At 34.8% G+C, this 26383-nt stretch overlaps 1 long non-coding RNA gene across 1 annotated transcript in view; it reads right to left on the reverse strand.

Annotated features, from left to right (window-relative positions):
• Window positions 1-26383, reverse strand: part of LOC136838417 (uncharacterized) — a 592657-nt gene that overhangs the window by 254322 nt on the left and 311952 nt on the right. Inside the window, exon 3 of the long non-coding RNA XR_010852992.1 lies at window positions 20265-20423. This is a non-coding gene — a long non-coding RNA (uncharacterized lncRNA). The remainder of the gene's footprint in view (window positions 1-20264; window positions 20424-26383) is intronic.

Raw genomic sequence — 26383 nt, forward strand, 5'->3', positions numbered from 1 at the left:
CCAAACAGGACTGTACCTCTGTACCGCCACGTACCCTAGATCCATGTTTGCGGGAGTGTTTGCAGTACCTGTTTACCGTCATATTTCACAGAGGGATTTATGTTGTGAGCCGGAAATGGTTGACAATATACAGCACAATGGTACGAGGAGTTCCCTATTTCGAATCAGTGTCCGATGCTCATTATTATTATTATTATTATTATTATTATTATTATTATTATTATTATTATTATTATTATTATTATTATTATTATTATTATTATGACTATTTTGCTGTACAATATTAGCTGCATTATGCAAATTGATGTTATACTGAGTTTCCTCAATTTTTCTTATCATTCGCTTTTCCTGCACGTCAACATTTGTCAATGATTGGCCAGTGTTTATATTTCGATGGATATCAACCTCGTATTTCTTACAGCAGAAATTCTTTATTTTCTATTACAGCATGTTACTGAAACTTGGTTGTGTGTCCGTAGATTCTCCAGCGCGAATGGTATTTTCACAAATGTTTAACTGTCATCAGTTCCGAACTGCTTCATTTAACTGTCGTGTAACGATGCTTCAGCTTAAGATTTAAATGCAAAATCGAAAATAAAAAAAAAATGCATAGTTACGGAAGCAGGTGCATACGAGGTTAACATTATCCGAAAATGAGAAAAAATATAAACCACGGGAAGTTTCTCTCTCTCTCTCTCTCTCTCTCTCTCTCTCTCTCTCTCTCTCTCTCTCTCTCTCTCTCTCTCTCTCTCTCTGGCAGACCACGACCATGATAGAAAACTCCCTGCAACCTTGTCCTTTTTAATAATAATATAAAATAATAATAATAATAATAATAATAATAATAATAATAAATAATAACAGTATAATAATAATAATAATAATAATAATAATAATAATAATAATAATAATAATAATAACAATATTATAATAATAATAATAATAATAAACATTTTCCTAGGCTTTGTCCTTTCAATAATAATAATAATAATAATAATAATAATAATAATAATAATAATAATAATAATAATAATAATAAACGTACAACTCCCTATAAGCTTTGTCCTTTCAATAATAATAATAATAATAATAATAATAATAATAATAATAATAATAATAATAATAATAAACAAACGTATACCTCCCTAGAAGCTTTGTCCTTTCAATAATAATAATAATAATAATCACGAACATCGAAGTGATTGACCAAATTACCGACCACCGCCGCCTACGCCTCTTGGAAGCATTGCACATTGGGAAGGAAACCAACACTCAACATTACGCAAGAAACCTTTCTCCTCCCACGGCAGCCAGGAGACATGCACCGAGCGATCCCCAGCGTACGAGCAAATAATTCGGCATCCGAGGATCGAAATTCTTCCTCTTCATCCTCAGCACTACAACGCCGCTCGCACGCAAGACGAAAACAGAACTTGGATGGAAGGCTCCGTCGAGGTACATGCCCCGGGCAGCCAATCATAATTCAGCACCGATCATGACCTCCCCTATAAATACCAACCTGAGCACATCGTTTCTTCAGACCTCCCCAACCACGTCAGAGGATGACCAACGAGCTGGTCGAAACATGTCGACGGTACCTACAATAGAACCTGAACCCAGACGAACGATTTCTGATTGAATATTGTAATAAAAAGACTTCCAATATTCCGCACTGTCCTTTTCAACATGAATATCGGCCAGTTACTGACTAACATCGCTTGAGCCTGAAAAGCGAATCATAAGGAGGAGAAAAGACACTATATAAGATAAATTCATAATACAGCCATCCTTTTTAATAAGACCTGTTTAAAGAGGGTCTACTCCCTTCATAATAATAATAATAATAATAATAATAAACAAACGTATACCTCCCAAAAGCTTTGTCCTTTCAATACTAATAATAATAATAATAATAATAATAATAATAATAACAATAACAAACGTATAACTCCTTATAAGCTTTGTCCTTTCAATAATAATAATAATAATAATAATAATAATAATAATAATAATAATAAACGTCTAAGAAAACGTATAAAAACTCGGAAAGTGAACACGAAGGAAAATGACTGGAAACGAACAGCCTTGAGAAAGAACGCACGACCGACATGAAATGCAAATAAGGTAATAAATAAGGTGCAAAGGATCACACGCGCCATGAGAGAGAGAGAGAGAGAGAGAGAGAGAGAGAATAAGATAATACAGTATGTATATCAAAAGAAATACATGTTGTGGTCGTAGTTACTGTACGTAACATGGATCGGTGTTTTATTAGTTTTCTGTAAAAGAAAACTATTGTGCCGGCTTTGTCTGCCCGTCCGCACTTTATTCCGTCCGCGCTCAGATCTTAAAAACTACTGAGGCTAGAGGGCTGCAAATTGGTATGTTGATCATCCACCCTCCAATCATGAAACACACCAAATTGCAGCCCTCTAGCCTCAGTAGTTTTTATTTTATTTAAGGTTAAAGTTAGCCATAATCGTGCTTCTGGCAACGATATAGGGCAGGCCACCACCGGGCCGTGGTGAAAGTTTCATGGGCCGCGGCTCATACAGCATCATACAGAGGCCACCGAGAGATAGATCTATTTTCGGTGGCCTCGATTATACGCTGTAGCGGCTGTACAGAAAACTCGATTGCGCCTAAGGAACTTCGGCGCATTTTTTACATGTTTTCTGGAAATATCCTTTCCATTTGCATTTTACCTAGAAGTTTATAGTTTACTTTGGAAGTCTGCTAAAAATATGTGACGTACCTTGAAAGGAAAATTGGGTGGGCTAGAATTGGTTATTTTTTTTTTTTTTGCTTCCATTCTGCTTGTGAAATCTTTCAGTTTTATATATATACGTATATATATATATATATATATATATATATATATATATATATATATATATATATATATATATATACTTATACTTATTTAAACGCTCAAGTATGAGGAAACATAATTTACACGTTTTCAAAATCTCAAATAAATCTTCTGGCTGTTTCTGAACACACACATACACATACACACACACACACACACACACACATATATATATATATATATATATATATATATATATATATATATATATATATATATATATATATATATATTATATATATATATATATATATATATATATATATATATATATATAATATATACTGTTAAATATATATATATATATATATATATATATTATATAGATATACACATAAATTCTCACCTTGGAATAAGCGAGTTTCTTTGTTTACTGTCAAATCTCAGCGCCTTGTCCTTCCACGTGCTTGCGTGCGCGCGCGCGCAAGTGAACGCGTAGACCGGAATAAGCGAGTTTCTTGTTTAGTGCAAATTCATGTATGAATTCGGCCGTCTAAATTCCAACCGGATACCGTAAACTGGAATGGAATTCCAGCTTTTAAGCAGATATACGAATCAAAGGTTTGGAATGTATAAATACACACACGTGTATATATATATATATATATATATATATATATATATATATATATATATATATATATATATATATATATATATATATATATATATATATATATATAACGATTTCTATTTTTTTCGGTCCGGTTTCACTTTTGTTCGTTCCTTTGACGTAAGGTCGCCGTGGATGAAACAACATTCATCCCATTTATTTTTAAGAAGAAACAACATTAGACAACATTTACCCCATTTATTTTTATTTTCGTTCTGCTCAACTTTCTTCCGCTCACGACAGAACCAAGTAGATGAAACAACATCTGAAACAACATTTTTACCCATTTCTCTCTCTCAGTTTTCGATTCTGTTTCATTTCCGTTCTTTTTTAATTTTCCGTCCCGTTTCAATTCCGTACGTTCACGGACGCAAGGACGAAGTACTTGAAACAACATCTGAAACAACATTGTTACCCATTTCTCTCTTCTATCTTCGGTCCTTTTCCAATTCCGTCCGTTCACGGATGCATGAATTATGTAAACGGAACAACATTTGAAACAACATTTTTCCCATTCCTCTCTTTTATTTCTGTTCTTAAAAGATGAAGGACGTAGATGAAACAACATTTCAATAAACATTTTTTCCGTTTCTCTTTATTTCCGTTCTTAAAAGATGAAAGACGTAGATGAAACAACATTTGAACAACAATTTTCCCACTTCTATCTTTCTTTCTTTCCGTTCATGAATACGTTGAATGGCGTAGATGAAACAACATTTCAAACAACATTTTCCCAACTTCTCTCTTTCATTTCTGTTCTTAAAAGATGAACGACGTAGATGAAACAACATTTTCTCAACTTCTCTTTTATTTCTGTTCTTAAAAGATGAACGACGTAGATGAAACAACATTTCAAACAACATTTTTTCCACTCTCTTTCATTTCCGTTCATGAACGTTGAAAGACATAGATGAAACAACATTTGAAACAACATTTTTCCCACTCACTCTTTCATTTCCGTTCATGAACGTTGAAAGACATAGATGAAACAACATTTGAAACAACATTTTTCCCACTCACTCTTTCATTTCCGTTCATGAACGTAGAAAGACATAGATGAAACAACATTTCCCGTTTCTTTTTATTTTCGTCCTTTTCCAGTACCATTCATTCAAGAACGCACAAACAACGTAGATGAAACAACATTTCAAACAACATTTTCCCCGTCTCTTTTTATTTTCATTCCTATTCCAATTCCACTCGTTCACGGACGCATGAAAAACGTAGACGAAACAACATTTCAAACAACATTTTTTCCGTTTCTTCTTATTTTCATTCCTTTTCCAATTCCATCATTCACGGTCGCAGCCGAAACGACGCAGAACCCCAACGACTTCCCCCACCCCCACCCCCAACCCCGCCCCCGCCCTGCCAAATCCGGCCAATAAATACCACTCAGAACCGCGATCAGCGCAGATCATTATCCCTCATTTGCATAGAGCGTCTTTCATTATCATTCTCAAAGCAGTTCATTTGTTCTTTTAACTGCCTTCGGGGAGACTGGACGCTTAAAGGGGTATTTCGGAATATACTATTTATATGTCGCGAGCGATGAGAATTCGTTTCAGCTTAACTGTTACGAATTGGAGGAAGATTAGGCGCGATGTGGAAAGGATTTTGCAATGGCGGATTATGAGGCAGAGAGAGAGAGAGAGAGAGAGAGAGAGAGAGAGAGAGAGAGAGAGAGAGAGATGCTGTAAAATAGAGATAGAGGGAGTTATTGTTGTTGTGTGTATGTGTGTGTTTAGGGGGGAGAGAGAGAGAGAGAGAGAGAGAGAGAGAGAGAGCGAGAGTGTGACAGAGAGAGAGAGAGATAATATTGTGTGTGTGACAGAGAGAAAGAGAGAGATAATAGAGAGAGAGAGAGAGAGAGAGAGAGAGAGAGAGAGAGAGAGAGAGAGAGAAATTTCGTAAAATAGAGACAGGGGGAGTTGTTGTTGTTGTTGTTGAGAGAGAGAGAGAGAGAGAGAGAGAGAGAGAGAGAGAGAGGTTGTGTGTGACAGACAGAAAGAGAGAGATAATATCAGTGTGTGTGTGTGTGTGTGTGTGTGTGTGTGAGAGAAGAGAGAGAGAAGAGAGAGAATGTAAAAACGTCACAAAACAACCCTTGAAGATAATGAAAAACCTTCTCCCCAGCACCAAAGAAAACTGTATCTCTACGAAGAAAATTGCAAAAACTTGCAACGAACCACATTCCCCTTTTTGTCCCTCCTGCCAATCTCCCCCTTCCCCACACACCTACACCACTCATCTGCCAATCAGTCCCTCACCCTATGACCAATCAACCCTCTCCCTTCTCCTCAACCTGTCATCCTCCCCACCCTTTCCCTCAACCCTCACCCTTGATCGACCATCGACCACAGCAACAACAAAACCTGAATTTATCCTTCCCTTTTTATTCAAGTTTCCCACACAACAACATTCCCATAATACACTTGGATACCCTGGCAACACAGTACGAATGACGACATCTAATATCACGTAATAACTGTAGTGTAATGGTCGTTATAACGTTAGCAGAATAGGTGGCAAAGCTGTAGAACTATCTGAAATGCAAGGCCTCCCTAAAGGTATTTCCACTGTGATATAAATTTTGCCATTTACACACTTCAGTATCTTTGCTGTTCATCCATCCTTCCCAAACACACACACACACACAATACTTCCTTCCAAGACTAACAAAACAGTTCATACTCAGTTACCGACAAGTTACAGCGATGAAATACAAAAAGCCTCGGGGGTTACATCAATAACACTGTATCTCCATTACCAATGTCACCAAAACATTATTCTGTATTGTACGTCGTTGTCTCGACTTTAAGTGAATTGCTGACAATTTCTCACTCGGGGAAATTGCCATCCAATTACTTTTCTCCTCAGAGATGTGGATGACGTCCTTACTTGAGAATTATTATTATTGTTACATATTATTATTATTATTATTATTATTATTATTATTATTATTATTATTATTCAGATTCATATTGAACAAGCCCACCATGGGTATACTGACTTGAAGTTCAAGCTTCCAAAGAATGTATTATTATTATTATTATTATTATTATTATTATTATTATTATTATTATTGTTGTTCAGAAGATCAATCTTATTCAGATGGAACAAGCCCACCACAGGGGCCATAGACTTGAAATTCAAGCTTCCAAAGAATATAAAGATTATATTATTATTATTATTATTATTATTATTATTATTATTATTATTATTATTATTATTATTAAGAAGACGAACCCTACTCATATGGAACAAGCCCACCACACTGATTTGAAATTCAGCTTCCATTGTTCATTTGAAAATAACAAGGTGACAGGAAATACAGAAAGAAGAGATAAAGATATTATTATTAAAAAAATAATTAAATCAATATGTAAACGGATAAAAAGGTAAGCAAATTATCAAAATACAAGGAGAGTTGTTTTAGGGTTAGGAATATACTGCATCTTCGCTTGAACTTTGGAGGTTCCAGTTATGCACACTTAATACTAAGTCAATATTCTAACACCAGGGGTGAAGCACTTCTCAAAACACATGTAACGTTCACTACTGACAAAATACGGCAAATACATTCTACATATATTATATATATATATATATATATATATATATATATATATATACTGTATATATAAATTATATATATTCATATATACATTTAGTACATATAAACATATATTATGATATATATATATATATATATATATATATATATATATATATATATATATATATATATATACATGTATATAACATATACCAGTCAATTTCACTAATGAAATCTTCTCGCCGAAACAACTACCATTTATTAAAGACACAATAACCTCAAAAGCAACTCAGCAATTCCTCAAATTTCCGCACCATCGCGAAATTCTTTCTTCTTTAATTTTCCAAAATACTTTCAATTTCCGCGCGACATTCAATTTCCGACAACTCACGAGTCGGGGATAAAACCGACAAACTGCATTTCCTGGCTATTTAATGTCGAGAGCCATGACAATCTCCTGTGCCTGAGGATTTTGCAAAAATGCTTCCTACACTGAATTCTTTTTTTTTTTTTAACGTTTCACAAGTATTATAAACTAGAAGCCAAATTAATATGCATTATTCAATACGAACTACATCTGAGTATTCCTGGAAGTTATAACATACTATTATATATATAAAATTGCTGGGAACAAATTTAACATCTTCCTGAAAGCGGTTAACAAACCATATCTAAATATACATGGATATTTGCTAACTCTCAAATCAGCGTGTATATCTGTATCTATGTATGTATATATATATGTGTGTGTGTATATTTAGACAGACAGATACATATATATATCTGTATGTGAATATAATTTTATACACAATAAAACATGTACATATGTGTATGTGTGTGTATATGTTTGGTCACAGTAAGTCTATCTACATGCACAGAACATCTCTGAAACAGAGAGAGAGAGAGAGAGAGAGAGAGAGAGAGAGAGAGAGAGAGAGAGAGAGAGAGAGAGAGAAAATACGGCTAGTAATCAGTAACATGACATCTACACCGCCTTTACGAATAGTTGAAGCTTTCAAAGTAAGAGAAAATAAACCAGTTTTCATTTGAAAATTACACTGTGATTCTTGGCTGAGAATTTCAGCGAATATACAGATAATATATACAATCGAAGTACAAGCAAGAAAGAAATAAAGGCTCATACACAAAAAATACATGTATGTGTTATATACATTAATATATTCATTCATATATACATATATATTCATATATTTATTTATTCATCTTTCATTCATTTAAATTTTTAAAATACGTAGGAAAGAGGAAAATGAAAATAAAAGACGAAAAATGAATTTCCCAAAGTGATCGTAGACGCAAACATTATATATATATATATATATATATATATATATATATATATATATATATATATATATATATATATATATATGTTCGACTTCAAAACAAAAGTAAAAGAACATCAGTATTACAAACGCCGCAAAGGGAAACAAGCAACAAGAGAGAGGCCGAACTACGTAATGGAGAGAGGGAGAAAATTGCCTCTATAGGAAGGGGCCGGGAAAAGGGAGAGAGAAAATTCATGCATCCGCCCCCTGCCCACCCCTCCCCCCCCCCTACACGCTGGGCTGAATTTCAAAGGCCCCTTCCCACTATTAGTCCACCCTTCACACATTACAGTTTGCTTGACTCCGTCTGATATATATATATATATGTGTACACTATAAAGAAAAATAAAAATTTTATATATATATAAATAAAAAACTATATATATAAATATGTTTAAATACGTATATATATTCATATAAATTAGAAATTATAAACAATACACACATTATATACACGCACATATATATGTACATTATATATATATATATATATATATATATATATATATATATATATATATATATATATATATATATATATATTTAGACATGACCTCTTTATTATTCAGCACACTTAATCATAACCTGATTATCCAGCCCACAGGAATTATTCCTTCACTTAGAGAGAGAGAGAGAGAGAGAGAGAGAGAGAGAGAGAGAGAGAGAGAGAGAGAGAGAGAGAGAGAGAGAGAGAGAGAGTAAAGAAAAATCTCATAAAAAGGTACATTTCTGAACGCTTTCCCAATCTTTAACGAAGAATAACGGCCAAAAACTCAGCGAGAGAATGACTCATACCAATTCACATTTATATGAAAAAAAAAAACTCTACAGAATTCCAGGAAAATTCCAGGAAAACTCCACAACAAATTCTGCCGGCATTTATCAGGACACAACACGGGTACTCACTCACACGCCACTTCAGGCCAGAATAAAGTTTTAAAGTGAGAGGAGTCAATGAAACCCAGTGTATTTTTGCCAGACCCAATTTCCGCTTCGCTTACAGGCTGCCATATGAACAGAGGTCTGTTTCTGTTACTGTAAACCTTGATTTTTAATAACTGGGTTTTTAGTTTTGAATGAATGGGCGAATGAATGAGCAATACACACATACAAAATATATATATATGTATATACATATATATATATATATATATATATATATATATATATATATATATATATATATATATATATATATATAAATATATATAATTATATACTTATATATATACATATATATATATATATATATATATATATATATATATATATATATATATATATATATATATATATATATATATATATATATATATATATATATATACACATGGATATATATATCATATATACATAAATATATATATATATATATATATATATATATATATATGTATATATATAATATATACATATAATATTCTCTTAAAGTAATCAAATCATCAACTTTTCTCAACCTCTCCATCATCATTACTCAACATTCTGCCATTCGTATTCAACAACCGCACACACTGCACCTCCATAAAGGGGCGTTGGCTCAACGACATTAAAATGCATTCGCATCCTAACTCTTGACTGTTCCTACCAAACTCTGGAATCCTCTCCACCCTTCTGTTTTTCTTGAACTCTTATAAAGCGTTTCCAGTCCGCAGTTTGCATGTGAAAGCAATTTCAATTCACGTCCGTAATCCACTTTCAATTGCCTGAGCCAATCCTTTGCCGCTTTGGCAAACAATCCTCCCGGGAGGACACATCGACCCGCCCCCTCTCATATCTCGATTCGGGGTCCCAGAGACATGTACCCGATCTCTCTCTCTCTCTCTCTCTCTCTCTCTCTCTCTCTCTCTATATATATATATATATATATATATATATATATATATATATATATATATATATATATATATTATATATATATTATATATGTATATATTTATATATATCTATACATTTTCTCTCTCTCTCTCTCTCTCTCTCTCTCTCTCTCTCTATATATATATATATATATATATATATATATATATATATATATACATACACATTCTCTTTTTGTGTATGTATGTATGTATATGTATATATATGTATATTTTTATATATATACTGTATATATGTTAATCCCAATCCAAACATAGAGAGAGAGAGAGAGAGAGAGAGAGAGAGAGAGAGAGAGAGAGAGAGAGAGAGAGAGAGAGAGAGAGAGAGAGACTTTCTATATAAAAATAAATCTAAAAACATAAAATGCAAAAAAAAAAATTCATGGAAGCATAAATATGGGTGGAATTCCACCAACCCCGGAGCCATTCCCCCCATCTCCCTTCAACCCCAAACCTCTATACGTAAAAAAAAACTTATCAGACGAAAAAGACAAATAAATAAAACACAAAACAATTCATAAGAACATCGAAGATATTCACCAATGTCTACAGCAAGCAAGCAAGAATTTTTTTCAAGCACTGTACTCCCGAGACAATATAAGGGACTTAATTATTAAATAAAATATATATATATATATATATATTTATATTATATATAAATATATATATATATATAATATATATATATATATATGAATTGACTTTGTAACAACAAATGCCTAAACAAACTATGAAATGGGTAAACAAACCGTGATTACATAAACGGCCATTATGTAAGGATTATGGTAATTTATGGAAACAAACGTTTTGGAAATAATTATAAAACAATCTGGGCTTATCAACATTGATAAATTATGCATTATATAGATGCAAGAAAACACGTACATACATAAACATACACACACACACAAACTGCACCAAGGCCATTCAGCCGTCTGCCAAGACTTCCATGGAATGGGCACCACTTAGATGAAATCCTTTATCTTACAAAAAAAAAAATAAGTAAATAAATAAATAAAAACAATAAATAAAAAATAAAAATCGAGCTACGCTTCAAAACATGAAAGAAATTCCGAACGAGTTGCATGTATGTATGTATGTATGTATGTATGTATGTATGTATGTGTATATATATGTATATATACGTATATACACATGTTATATATATATGTATATACATATACGCAAATATATATAAATATATATATGTACATATATATTTCTGACCCACATCGGGATCGAACCCAGGCCAGGTCCCTCTCTCAAATGAAAGGCAAAGGTGCTGCCGACTGACCCACACACACAACACAGTCAGGAGGTTGGAAGCGCCCTTGCCTTCGTAACACTTGGGAGACCGGGGTTCGATCCCGAAGTGAGTCAGAAATTTATTTCCATATATATATAATATATATATATATATATATATATATATATATATCCTATTCACAACATCCTTCTTCTTCTTCAGGACATTATTATTCCTGTTCTTCCGCCCGCCCCTTCTTCCTTCCTAATCCTCCCCTCCCCTCCTCCTCTTCCCCCCCTCCGAAAACACGACTGACCCACGAAACCCATCGTGGGCCAGAGGCCGCCGGCTCCCTGCTGCCTCATTTTATCAATATTGACACACCTTCTCCGAACACCACCCGACTCCAGGGACCATAAGCTACATAATCCGGCAAACAGCTTCCTACACACACTCTCTCTCTCTCTTCTCTCTCTCTCTGTCTGCCTTTATCTCTCCCTCTGTCTGTCTGTCTCTATTCCCTTACTCTCTCTCTTTATCTCTCCTCTCTGTCTCTCTCTCTCTCTCTCTCTCTCTCTCCTTCATCACTCTCTTTATGCCTGTCTGTTTCTCTTTCTCTCTGTCTGTTTGTGCCTCTCTCTCTCTCTCTCTCTCTCTCTCTCTCTCTCTCTCTCTCTCTCTCTCTCTCTCCGCCCATGTTTGTTCTTCATCCATGAGCCGTGTTGACAAAAGGTTGGATGTTGGGTGACGCTGTTGGAATCATAGCTTTCATTATACATTATACCGACGCGCATGCGCAGAAGGAGAACTCTCTGCCATTTCCTAATGTCAAAACAATGATCTAAAAATACATAACAAGCAGTTTCTTGCTAAGGCAGTTTGATTAACAAGGCAAGACAACCCTGTGACAAGTCACTGTCATTAAACAAAGTATGAATTGCTTTACACACAACACACACACACACACACACACACACATATATATATATATATATATATATATATATATATATTATATATATATATATATATATATATATATATAATATATATATATATATATATATACACAGTATATATATGTAAAATTCATATGTATATAGATATCTTCTCACTCAAAACTCTCAAGTAAATTCAACTCAATAGTTTTGGAATAATTCCCAGAACAATAAAACAAACTTTAAATCCTTTTAAATCATGCATATTCACTGAATGGTAGAAAAACTAAAACTAGCTCAAATATCATTGTCTATTTTTTACTATCACTCACTCGCTTTTTAATTCACATACAAAACTCTTCCATCATGTTTAAATATTATTCTTTATTTTTCTAAAATATCACATATTTTTTATTACTCTGCAATGCTTTCCATCATATTCTATTTATCAATGTGTATTTTTCTAATGTCACTTACTCTCTTTTTCATTCATTTCCAGTTCTTTCTATCACATTTTATATATTAATATCTGTTTCTCTAATATCACTCACTTTCTTTTAATACATTTGCAACGTTTTCCATCAAATTCTTATATTATTGTCTATTTTTCTAAAACATCACTCTTTTTTTCTATTCACGTTCTTCTTCATATATTTGCAATTTTTTCCATCAAATTTTAATATTATTGTCCATTTTTATAAAATATCTCTTTCTCTTTTTGATTCACTTGCAGTTTTTCTATCATATTTTATATATTAATGTCCATTTCTCTAAAATCACTCACTTTCTTTCTAATACATTTGCAATATTTCCATCAAATTTTAATAATGTCTATTTTTCTAAAATATAAATCTTTTTAATACATTTGCAAATTTTCCTATCACATGTTATATAATAATGTCTATTTCTCTACGATCACTCACGTTCTTTTTAATACATTTCAACGTTTCCCATCAAATTCTAATAATATTGTCTATTTTTCTAAAATATCACTCTTTCTTTTTTATTCATCTACAATTTTTCCTATCATATTTTATATATTAATGTCTATTTTTCTAATATCACTCACTTTCTTTTTAGCACATTTACAACGTTTTCCATCAAATTCTAACATTATTGTCTATTTTTCTAAAATATAACTTTTTTTTTTATTCACTGGCAAAGTTTTCCCAACACATTTTAATATTATTGTCTATTTTTTTCTAAAACTTCAATCTTTCTTTTTAATACATTTGCAACGTTTTCCATCAAATTTTAATATTTTTCTAAAATATCACTCTTTCTTTCTGATCCGCTTGCAAAGTTTTTCAGACATATTTTCACTCTGGTACAAAGTGTGCGTCGGGCTAGAGGAAAAAATAATCTCGATCGCTCAACCAAGACCTTAAAAATAGGAAACGGTTTGCTCCCCACGTGAGACTGACAGATGACTGCAGTGTTATTTCCATCAAGATAATAAATTTTGTATTTCATTCCATTCTAGTGAAAAATAAAATCGTGCAACACGGATTGCACGCAAGAACTCTGGCGTCATGAATGCCAGTCAACAACTATTACTAATATTATCATCTAAATTTTTATTACAAACTCTTTTACTATTTTAGTGCAATTATCTCAATTTGCATTGCAAACTCTTTTACTGTTTCTACAATTATCTCAATTTTTATTAAAAATTGTTTCACTATTTCTAGAATTAGCGAAATTTTCATTACATACCGTTTCACTATATGTTCCATTCAATCAATTTTTACTACAAACTCTTTTACTATTTCTACATTTATCCCAGTTTTTGTTTCAAACTCTTTTACTATTAGTACATTTATCTCCATTTTGATTACAAACTCTTTTACTATTTAGCTCAATTATCCCAATTTTCATTACAAACGCTTTTACCATTACTATTATGTAATACAATCGATTAAAAGGACGACGAAACTGCCCAGCAAATTATCAACAAAAGAGATTATTTAAATCTGAAAAAATAGCGGTAAGTAATACACAGAATCAAATTTACTTAAATATCAAAATTACTTAAGGTTATGGACGAATAAACAATTGAAGGTATATTCTGATAAGTCAGAGCATACATACGTGTAAAGACACACACACACACGCACACACAAACACATACACAAACACACACATACATTCATACATCAATAAATGCGTATTTTTTTCACCAAACACTGAAGCATGAGGGGTCGGAAAAAATTCGCCGATATGAAAAATTTTTGCTAGATAATGATGCCACTAGAGCGATTGCTTTTAATGAAAAGGTTTAAGAGAAAACTACATCCTAAATATATATATATATATATATATATATATATATATATATATATATATATATATATATATATATATATATATATATATATATATATATATATATATATATATATATATATATATATATATTTACATACCAATATATATCATATATACTGAAATTTTAAAACAACAATATGAATTCCTGAAGAAAAAAAGCCCACAGAGGTACTGATATAAAAATAAATCTATATTATATAAACTTTTGAATGGAAAAAAAACTAAATGAAAAAAAAAACACACACACAGAGCTCTCTCCTAACCTTCCCACACTCATCGAAATTTCATAACAAAAAAAAAAACACACACACACACATACTTAAATAAGTTTCCGTTTTCCGCAACTGAACTTGGCGCCTGGGAATGTTACCGCCCGAGGTAACAAGAAAAAAACTAGTGTCCCTAGGAAAAAAAAAAAACCTTCCCCAAAGTAAAAACGATTCATTAAGACAGTCCAAAGTTTCCACACAAACTTGGGCTCAAACTTCCCCTGTGTTTTACTTTGCCTAGGAGACAGGAGGTAACACCACGGGCGCGGAAAGAGAGACAAACTGCCGATCGCCAATTGGTTTGAGAGAGAGAGAGAGAGAGAGAGAGAGAGAGAGAGAGAGAGAGAGAGAGAGAGAGAGAGAGAGAGAGAGAGGCCCGAGCAACCTGTTTTTTAATCATGTTATATGATGCTTCATATTACAGAGGATCGGTTGTCATACAAGCGTGTTGTTTTAATCTCATAACCGCTAGCGTTTTTTTATATACGTACAGTGTATACGTATTATATATATACACATGTATACATATGTATACATACTATGTACATACTGTACATATATATAATATAAATATATATAATGTCATATATAATATGGTGTAAAAATACACAAAATAAATGTACACTGTTAAAACAAGAAAATAATTATTATATGGAGCAAAAATGCCCTTTCTGACAATAATAAATTAAAAAAATAAAAATACAACATTTTCAAAACGGGATATGAATATATGTCTTGTTTAATATATATTATGGTAATAATCCATACATTATTATTATTATTATATTATTATTATTATTATTATTATTATTATTATTATTATTATTATTAGATGAAACCTATTCACATGAACAAGTACACCAAAGGGGCCACTGACTTGAATTTCAAGCTTCCAAAGAATGTTGGTTCCAACCCCCCACCGCAGCAGACCCCACACTGCGGCAGTAACTGATCAAGATAGAGAGCCAAGTGATTTTTCATCGCCCTGACCGAGACGCGAAGCAGCGACATCTGAGTGGCATGCCACGACACTAACCACTCACTATACCAGCGGCACAGCTGATACAGTGAAACGAAGCATTATAGAAACATATACTTATGAGAGATAAAGAAAAAGACCCAAGAAACATTACTAAACAGTTTCTGTTTCGCCGAGAAGCAAGACTTTATTTATCTGGTGGGGGTTTCCGAATGGCTTTCCCCGTAGAGAGAGGAGAGAGAGAGAGAGAGAGAGAGAGAGAGAGAGAGAGAGAGAAGAGGGGGGGCTCCTTTCCCTTAAAGATGAGTTAGCCTACGTCTATGGTCGCAGGAAGGAGAGAGAAAGGGGAGGAGAGGGAGAATTCTTCTTCTACTTCGCGTGCCTCTAATGAGGAAAAGGTCTTACCAGCGATATACGCCCAAGTGTTAACATATGCTGAAAGATGTATGCGTATGTATATACATACTTTCATTGTACTTGCGTATGTATATGTTATACACACACACACACATATACACACACACACACACACATATATATATATATATATATATATATATATATATATATAAAATGGACATCATCGTCCAGTAATTCTCGTCTCCATTATCATTCGATCCCGGGTTCGATTCCCGGGGGAAGAGGAACAATGTCAACAACACGATTCATCAATAATAACCACTGTATTTTTCTGTTGATTGAGAGGGTCGCAATCTCATCCCAAGATGATGAGGCATTCGAACACTTTCCTGGGCCATTTGAATATTGCAATATAATATGGTACCCACACTACCAAAAGGATATTGCACAAATAGAGAACACAAAGGTCATTTACATAGAATAGAAGAATAACCTTGATACGGGAAAGACTACAATTTTAAATTTATATAGTCTTGAAAGGAGAAGAGAACGCTACATGGTAATTCAAGCATGGAAACAGATAGGGAATTACTGAAAAACATCATGGAACTAAAATTATCTGAGCAAGCAGAGGTAGATTAATATGCCAAAAACTATACCAGGAAAAATTAAGGAAAGCACACAGGACATTAATCCACCACGCACCAGCATCGATAATGCAGCGGTCTACCAGCTCATCTGAGGAACATAACAGAGTGAGCGTAGATGTGTTTAAGAATAAGCTGGACAAATATCTAAGATGCATCCCAGACCATCCAAGACTGGAAGATGCAAAATATACCGGAAGATGCGTTAGCAACTCCTCTGGTAGACATCAAAGGTGCTCACATGAGGACCTGGGGCAACCTGAACGAATTGTAAGGTCTGTAAGGTAAGGCCCTCTCTCTCTCTCTCTCTCTCTCTCTCTCTCTCTCTCTCTCTCTCTATATATATATATATATATATATATATATATATATATATATATATATATATATATATATATATATATATATAAAACCTACCCAAGTTGAAAGGTGTGTATTTATGTCCTGTTAAAAGACGGGACCAACTTTAGAGTAAAAATATCGGACGGTCCTCAGGGGAGGGGGAATGTAATCAAGCAATGGATTCTCTTCATATTCATCCTCCTCTCTCTCTCTCTCTCTCTTTTCCCCTATCATTTGCTCTCCTCTTCCAAGGGGGGGATTTTCTCCTTCGCCTCCCCCCTACAAACCCTCATGCGTTTCCTCAGTTTCCCTGTCTCCTCTATTTATTCATCTATAAGTGTTTCCTCCTTCTCTCTTTTCAGCCTTCGCCTCATTTATCAAAACGTTAAAAGAATATCTAAGTCGGACCAGACAGTTTTCCGTTCGCTTCGGGTCGACCAGCTGAACGAACCTTCCTCCGTAAACGATAGCGTATGATAATGCTAGCGAGCGGTTTTATCAACTGACATCTAAGCCCTTGTTTCTTTTCTCCTTTCTTTCTTTCTCCCTCTGCTTAATCTGCTTCTTAATCTGCTTACCATAGCAGAAGCGGATTCCTCCTCTCTACTTTCTAAACCTAGTCCTTCGTTCAGCTTCCGAGAAATCACGTCATTCTGACGAATTCCACGTTCTTTTCAATTCATCAAAATGAACAGTGTTCTTCTTCTTTTATCTCTTACGAAGAATACAGCTTACTGGTGTAATTATGAACTCATAATATTCAACAATACAACCACGACACTGATTTTCATGGCAATCTAGATTATACTATTCTATACTAAAGTACAATCTCATTTCCCAATGCAATTTCAGTCTATTTGATTTCCTAATCTTATTCAACCTGCCTAATTGATTTTCCTTTTTTTTTTTAAGTCTTTCATTCAATTCCAACTCAAGAGGACCTGTACTGGATATCAGTGGTCCTAAATGTTTGACAGATTCAACCTTATTAATCCTTTCTCTATCTGTTGTTATTGCATTTCCTTGTGCATAATTTGTCCTCATTACTTTTGTTTTCTTAGATTCAACTTTAAGTCTCTCTCTCTCTCTCTCTCTCTCTCTCTCTCTCTCTCTCTCTCTCTCTCTCTCTAATCCATTTGTGATATAATTAGTCAGCATTACTTGTGTCTCACTTAAATTTATAGGAAGTCTCTCTCTCTCTCTCTCTCTCTCTCTCTCTCTCTCTCTCTGCACTGCACACACACACACACACACACACACACACACACACACACATATATATATATATATATATATATATATATATATATATATATATATATATATATATATATAATTCATATATATATATATATATACTGTATACATAGCCTATATATACTGTATATAAATATATATATGCATATACAATGAATTTTATAAAGCACTACATTTTTGTAAATCATTGTAAATTAGGTGTTTTGCAGATAAAAAAACATCACCCTCGTATAACGCATACATTCATACATACACACACATACACACACACAAAAACACGCATTTATGCCTATGTCTCTTCATGTGTATATATCCGAGTGAAATCCACGACGTATCAAGTGAGTTCACCCTCTGACTAAAACACAAAAGGCTCCATTAATCGAGAGACTGCATTTATTGCTGACGAAAAAAAAAAAAAGAATTCCTGTTGTGAACAACACGTCAAGATAATCGCGTTTATTTCGGGGCACTTTTGCTTCATAAATGGATAATGGCAGGTTTTGACAGGTAATTCAATTGTCCCATCGTTTGAACGAGCTATTAAGGCAATATCGCGTACCAGGATGGGGGCGGGGGCGGGGAGGGGTTGCTGCATGCTTTATAAGCAGAAATATTTTTGTATTTCCCGTTACCTTCTATAAGCTCTGTCAAAAGAACGCTATTCAATCAGCTTGAATTTCAAGTCAGTGGCCCCTTTGGTGGTCTGGTTCCATATGAATAAGGTATATCACCTAAATAATAATAATAATAATAATAATAATAATAATAATAATAATAATAATAAATAGATATCTTTGAAAGAGAGATTCACATTTCCAAAGGCAAACTGAAGGAGGAACATACACAAATCTTTTCAACTTACTGGAATGGAATGGAATGGAATGGAATGGAATGGAATGGAATGGAATAGAATGAAATGGAATGGAATGGAATGAAATGGAATACGGAATTTAGGCCAAAGGCCAACTGCTGGGACCTATGATAAGGTCATTCAGTGCTGAAAGGGAAATTGAGTAAAAAAAAAAAAAATAGGTCTGAAAGGTGTAACACGAGGAAAACCTTTTGCAGTTGGGAAAGAAAGCTGGAAAGGGAATTTAAACGGAGGTCCAGTAAAGGAATGGAAGGGGTTGCAGCTAGGGGCCGAAGGGACACCACAGAGAACCTTAAGTAATGCCTGCAGTGCACAGCGTGAGGTGCACTGACGGCACTACCCTCCTACGGGGCTTTTTAAGTTACTGAATTGTTGAGCTCTATAACTCTTTGGTGAGAATTTATACACTCATGTTCGTTCCAAGATCGGATAAAGGGCAAGGTTGAGGGTTAGGGTTAATGCCATTCCCTTCTAGAAAATAAAATATAAATGAATGTTTCTGTTGAAATTGCAACAAACACCAAGAGAGAGAGAGAGAGAGAGAGAGAGAGAGAGAGAGAGAGAGAGAGAGAGAGAGAGAGAGAGAGAGAGTAGGGTTAACAACAATACCTTCTAGAAAATAAAATATAAACTCAATGTACAAGTTAAAATTGCAGCAAACAGCAAGAGAGAGAGAGAGAGAGAGAGAGAGAGAGAGAGAGAGAGAGAGAGAGAGAGAGAGAGAGAGAGAGAGAATATCATAAGCCACATAAACAAATCTTACCTGAACTTGCGAGTATTCCCTCCTGCCTGCCGCCAAAAACAAGAGACGAATCTTCTGTTAATCCATCATAATCGCGTTAGGATCCGCAAACTTCAAAAGACACACGACAAAGGGTATATAATCCCTCGGACCGTCCGCAAAGCACTGCACTAAAGTAATCTGAAATGGAAGAAGAAAAATATGTCAGGGTTTCCGTGGGAAAACTTTGTCTCAGTACGCTTAGCGACTCATACGCAAATGCAGGTACACTGTACTGTATATATATATATATATATATATATATATATATATATATATATATATATATATATATATATATATATATATACTGATTATATCTAATATACAATCACATACAAATGTAACTACAAGCCATATGACAGCATTTAGGGAGTAGTCACAAGCACCTTTCTGTTCTCCAACACAACACCCCACCAACCCTTCTCCACCGTCCTTATCGATCTTGGAAGAAACAGATCCAAGATCCTCTAGTCCCATTGCTATTTCAATCAATCTCTCTCTCTCTCTCTCTCTTTCTGTTAGACTCCTCCATCAACCTGTTCCCTCCATTTACTCTTTTCTCTCTCTCTCTCTCTCGGATGGACTCCTCCTTCAACCCGTTCCCATTTTCTCTCTCTCTCTCTCTCTCTCTCTCTCTCTCTCTCTTCCACCAAGCTGTTGCTGGTAAGAAAACCACAAGTGGCGATGTAACCGGAGAATCTCTCTCTCTCTCTCTCTCTCTCTCTCTCTCTCTCTCTCTCCCCTTCACCAAACATCAATATCCCATTCTGTTGTATGCTGTTCGTCGATCATAGGACAATGCTCCTTCTTCGTGGGTGTGAGAATGGTAAAAGTGACTGCTCTTTCTCTCTCTCTCTCTCTCTCTTTCTCATCTCTCTCTCTCTCTCTATATATATATATATATATATATATATATATATATATATATATATATATATATATATATATATATATATATATATATATATATATATATATAATATATATATATATATATATATATATATATATATATATATATATATATACACTGTATGTATGTAAATATATATATATATATTATATATATATATATATATATATATATATATATATATATATATATATATATATATAAATTAGAAATTACATCAAAACATTCAATTACATCAGGCACAGCCTTAGAATATGTTCTGCAAAACTAATGACATTTGTTAACAATAAGGATACGAAAAAAAAAACTCTTGGAAAATCCCTTTTGGTAATGGAAGACACGTAATATTCAATTTTCTCATTCTAAGTGTGTTACATTCGGTTACAATGAACAATTATAAAATACATACACATTTACAATATATAATCTGCAATATTAATTTACAAACTGGCCATTTGACAAAATTAGCAGGATTAACATAATGACTTTTAAAACTTGAAACAGTCAAGCAAGGAAAAAATTACTAACAAAATATGGCCACCTGGATGTTTACGAAAAATTAATAATACACTCTTATAGCGACTATCAGAATATTTCTCCGGCTGGCTAGACAAGAGAATTATAATTATTAACATTGCCATTTTTTTGAAATGACAGCAGGAAAATTACTAAACCGCACACTCAAAGCATATAGCATCTTTTTAATGAGTATAAAACTCAATGATTTTTTTTTTTATAAAATTAAAGCCAAAAGAACAACGGACCTACATTTCATTCAAGATTTTATTTTTCCGCCATCGCGAACAATTTAGCGGGACAGTAATTTTATTACTTGGCAAAATGAAAGCACCAGAAATGCCTATTCAAGTTGATAGCACCAGCTAAGCCTCTGTAATCACATTTTTCTGGTTGACAATTTTTTTTCTGCGCAGTGACAAAAAAATAGACTTCCATTTCAACAAAAGCTTTTAGCAGAATACAGGAACAAGGCTAAATAGTGTGCAGACTCAAAGCTTAAGAATTACATTTAGATGAACAAAAGAAACCTTTTTTGGTAAAAAGATGCAACAAAAAAAGTCTATAAGAAAGAAAGAAAAACCTTTATGTCAGATACACACAGAAAAAAAGGGCTTTTTCAGTTCACAAAAGCATTAGAATTCATTTGGAAGAAGGAATGTTTTTGTGCCGAAAAACAACAAACAAGTTAAAAATGCGCCGAAGTCTCTTCGGCGCAACCGAGTTTTCTGTACGTCGTATAATCAAGGCCACCGAAAATAAATCTATTTTTCGATGGTCTTGGCATAATGCTGTATGAGCCGCGGCCTATGAAAATTTAACCAAGGCCCGGTGGTGGCCTGTCCTATATCGTTGCCAGATGCACTATTATGGCTACACGTAACCTTAAATAAAATAAAAACTACTGAGGCTAGAGGGCTGCAATTTGGTATGTTTGATGATTGGAGGGTGGACGATCAACACAGCAATTTGCAGCCCTCTAGCCTCAGTAGTTTTTAAGATCCGAGGGCGGATACAAAAGGTGCCGACGGACAGACAAAGCCGGCACAAGAGTTTTCTTTTCAGAGCACTAAAAATACACTGTTTACAAAATAAAAATTGATGTATGTTTCACATTAAAACTGTAAAATGTGAATCATAGGGAAAATTCACTACGTTTTCCAAACGAAAAAGATCTGACTGAATGCAGCAAAATCTCATTTTTACAAAGATTAACCTCACTAATATGTGCATATAACAACTGAGTTGTGTCTCTCTCGCTCTCTTCGTCTAGTGAAAACGTTTACAAAGATTAACTTTAAATATGTGTATCTAGGAACTGCTTTATTTTTCTCTCCCTCTCTTTCTCTTAAGAAAATATTTTGACCAGTTTAAAAACAATAACATATAAAAACGTACGCCATAATATTTTGGCATGAAAAAAAATGTGCACAGTCCCTCACCTGCCATTATAAATATAACAATAAGCCTCGAAAGTTACTTTAAAATATTATTTACCAAGAGAAAAAGGTAAATAAATCTCAAAAGTAACTTTGAAATATTATCTACCAAAGCCAAAAAGGTACATAAATCTCAAAAATTTACTTTAAAGTATTATTTACCTAAGAGGAAACGGTAAATAAATCTCAAAAGTAACTTTGAAATATTATTTACCAAAGAGAAAAAGGTACATAAATCTCAAAATTTACTTTGAAATATCATCTACCAAAGACAAAAAGGTAAATAAATCTTAAAATTTACTTTAAAATATTATTTACCAAAGAGAAAAAGGTAAATAAATCTCAAAAATAACTTTGAAATATTATCTACCAAAGCCAAAAAAAGTAAATAAATCTCAAAAGCAACTTTGAAATATTATCTACCAAAGAGAAAAAGGTACATAAATCTCAAAATTTAACTTGAAATATTATCTACCAAAGCCAAAAAAGGTAAATAAATCTCAAAATTTCCTTTGAAATATTATTGACCAAAGCGAAAAAGGTAAATAAATACAACCCAAATGGAAAAACTAGCCCTCCAATCTGAAGACCACCCTCAGGCTTGCAGCATTTTCAATTTGGTCCAATAGAACAAACTCATCATATCAGATGAAACAATGATGGGAAAGAGATGTGTCTCCTTGAGAGAGAGAGAGAGAGAGAGAGAGAGAGAGAGAGAGAGAGAGAGAGAGAGAGAGAGAGAGAGAGAGAGAGAGAGGAGGAGGAGGAGGAGGAGGAGGAGGAGGAGGAGGAGGAGGGAGGGAGAGAGAGAGAGAGAGAGAGAGAGAGAGAGAGAGAGAGAGAGAGAGAGAGAGAGAGAGAGAGGAGACACAAAAACAGGAACTGAAATATCCTGAGAGAGAGAGAGAGAGAGAGAGAGAGAGAGAGAGAGAGAGAGAGAGAGAGAGAGAGAGAGAGAGAGACTGAAAAAAAAAGAAAGAGGTAAGTTGTTACCCCTCCCCTCCTCTCCCCCTTCACTTCATTTCCCCTTTCCAGCCAAGCAACCCCCTCCCCGACTTTCCCCATCCCTCCCACCCAACCCCTCCACCACGAAAGAAAGAAACTCCCCAGATTCAATTCCGCAAAAGTGATTGGAGCTGGTATTGCAATTTTCGACCGATGATCTGGCGCCGGGAGTTCGTTTCCGTCGGAGGCCATAGATAGTATTTTTCCGTCTCCGTTCATTTCCCCGCAAGGTGGTTCACGCAAATGAGGGGAAAAACAAGAGGAACGGCGGAGAGCGACAGAGGGGAAAACAAGAGGGACGGCGGATAGCGACAGATGGAAAACAAGAGCAACAGGGGGGAAAACAAGAGGAACGGAGGGGGAAACAAGAGGAATGGTGGACAGCGACAGAGGGAAAACAACAGCAACAGAGGGGGAAAACAAGAGGAACGGAGGGGGAAAACAAGAGGAACGGAGGGGGAAAACAAGAGGAACGGCGGATAGCGACAGAGGGAAACAAGAGGAACGGAGGGGGAAAACAAGAGGAACGGAGAGGGGAAAACAAGAGGAACTATGGATAGCGACAGAGGGGAAAACAAGAGGAACGGAGGGGGAAAACAAGAGGAACAGGGGGAAAACAAGAGGAACGGAGGGGGGAAAACAAGAGGAACGGCGGATAGCGACAGGGAAAACAAGAGGAAACGGAGGGGGAAAACAAGAGGAATGGAGGGGGAAACAAGAGGAACGGCGGATAGCGACAGAGGGAAAACAAGAGGAACGGAGGGGGAAAAAAGAGGAACGGCGGATAGCGACAGAGGAAAACAAGAGGAATGGAGGGGGAAAACAAGAGGAACGGAGGGGGGAAAAACAAGAGGAACGGCGGATAGCGACAGAGGGAAAACAAGAGGAATGGAGGGGGAAAACAAGAGAACGGGAGGGGGGAAACAAGAGGAACGGAGGGGGGGGGAAACAAGAGGAACGGCGGATAGCGACAGAGGGAAAACAAGAGGAACGGAGGGGGGGAAAACAAGAGGAACAGCGGATAGCGACCGAGGGACAACAAGAGCAACAGGGAAAACAAGAGCAGGCAATAGCAACAGATGGAAAACAAGAATAAGCAATAGCAACAGAGGGAAAACGAGGAACAGGGGAATGCAACAGAGGGAAAACAAGAGGAACTGGGGACAGCAACAGAGGGAAAACGAGGAACAGGGGAATGCAACAGAGGGAAAACAAGAGGAACTGGGGACAGCAACAGAGGGAAAACGAGGAACAGGGGAATGCAACAGAAGGAAAACAAGAGGAACAGGGGATAGTAACAAAAGGAAAACAAGGGGAACAGGGGACAGCAAGAGGGAAAACAAGAGGAGCAGGGGATGGCAACAGAAGGAAAACAAGAGGATCAGGGACAGCAACAAAGGCAAAACAAGGGGAACAGGCTACAGCGACAAAGGGAACTGAAGACGAACATGGCATGCCAACACAGGAAAAACAACAAAGGGAAAACAAGAGGAACGGGGGAATGCAACAGAGGGAAACGTAGAAGAACAGGGAATACAACAGAGGGAACACAAGAGGAAGAGGGGACACCAACAGAGGAAATCCATCGGCGAGAACGCAAAGAGAATACACAAACGATACATAAGTATTTACACAATCGAGAAACAAATAACAAAAAAGCATCGATAAATATAAGCGCCAGAACGAAAACAGAATAAACGAATAAGGAAACAAAAGACAAAAGAGAAAGAATAAAAAGACGCACGGACGAAAAAAAAAAAAAACGAAAAGCGGGAAGCGTCACTCCGCGATCGCTGACCAACGGGAATCGAGACTCCGAAAGGGGTTATTGAGTTAGGATATCTTGGGGGCCCCGGAACAGCCTTTCACAGCTCAGCAACAGCAGCACAGCAGCAGCAGCAGGAGCAGGAACAGCAGCAGCAGCAGCAGCAGGAAGGCTGCCAATAGCATCCGCTGGACTGAATTGTGAAAATCTTCCACGGTACGTCAGAATCACTTCTATTTTGGTATTTTCAATACTCTTATATTTTTATATGTATTTATAAATGTGTGTATATATACATATGTATATATATATATGCATACATACGTACATATGTATATATAGACATATATGCTTATATACATATATATATATATGTTTATATATACATATGTGCATATGTATATATATAATATATATGTATATATACACATATATATAATTAGTATGTACTATACATGCA

The sequence above is a fragment of the Macrobrachium rosenbergii genome, chromosome 5 (assembly GCF_040412425.1).
Source record: "Macrobrachium rosenbergii isolate ZJJX-2024 chromosome 5, ASM4041242v1, whole genome shotgun sequence".
In the NCBI taxonomy this organism is placed as follows: Eukaryota; Metazoa; Arthropoda; class Malacostraca; order Decapoda; family Palaemonidae; genus Macrobrachium; species Macrobrachium rosenbergii.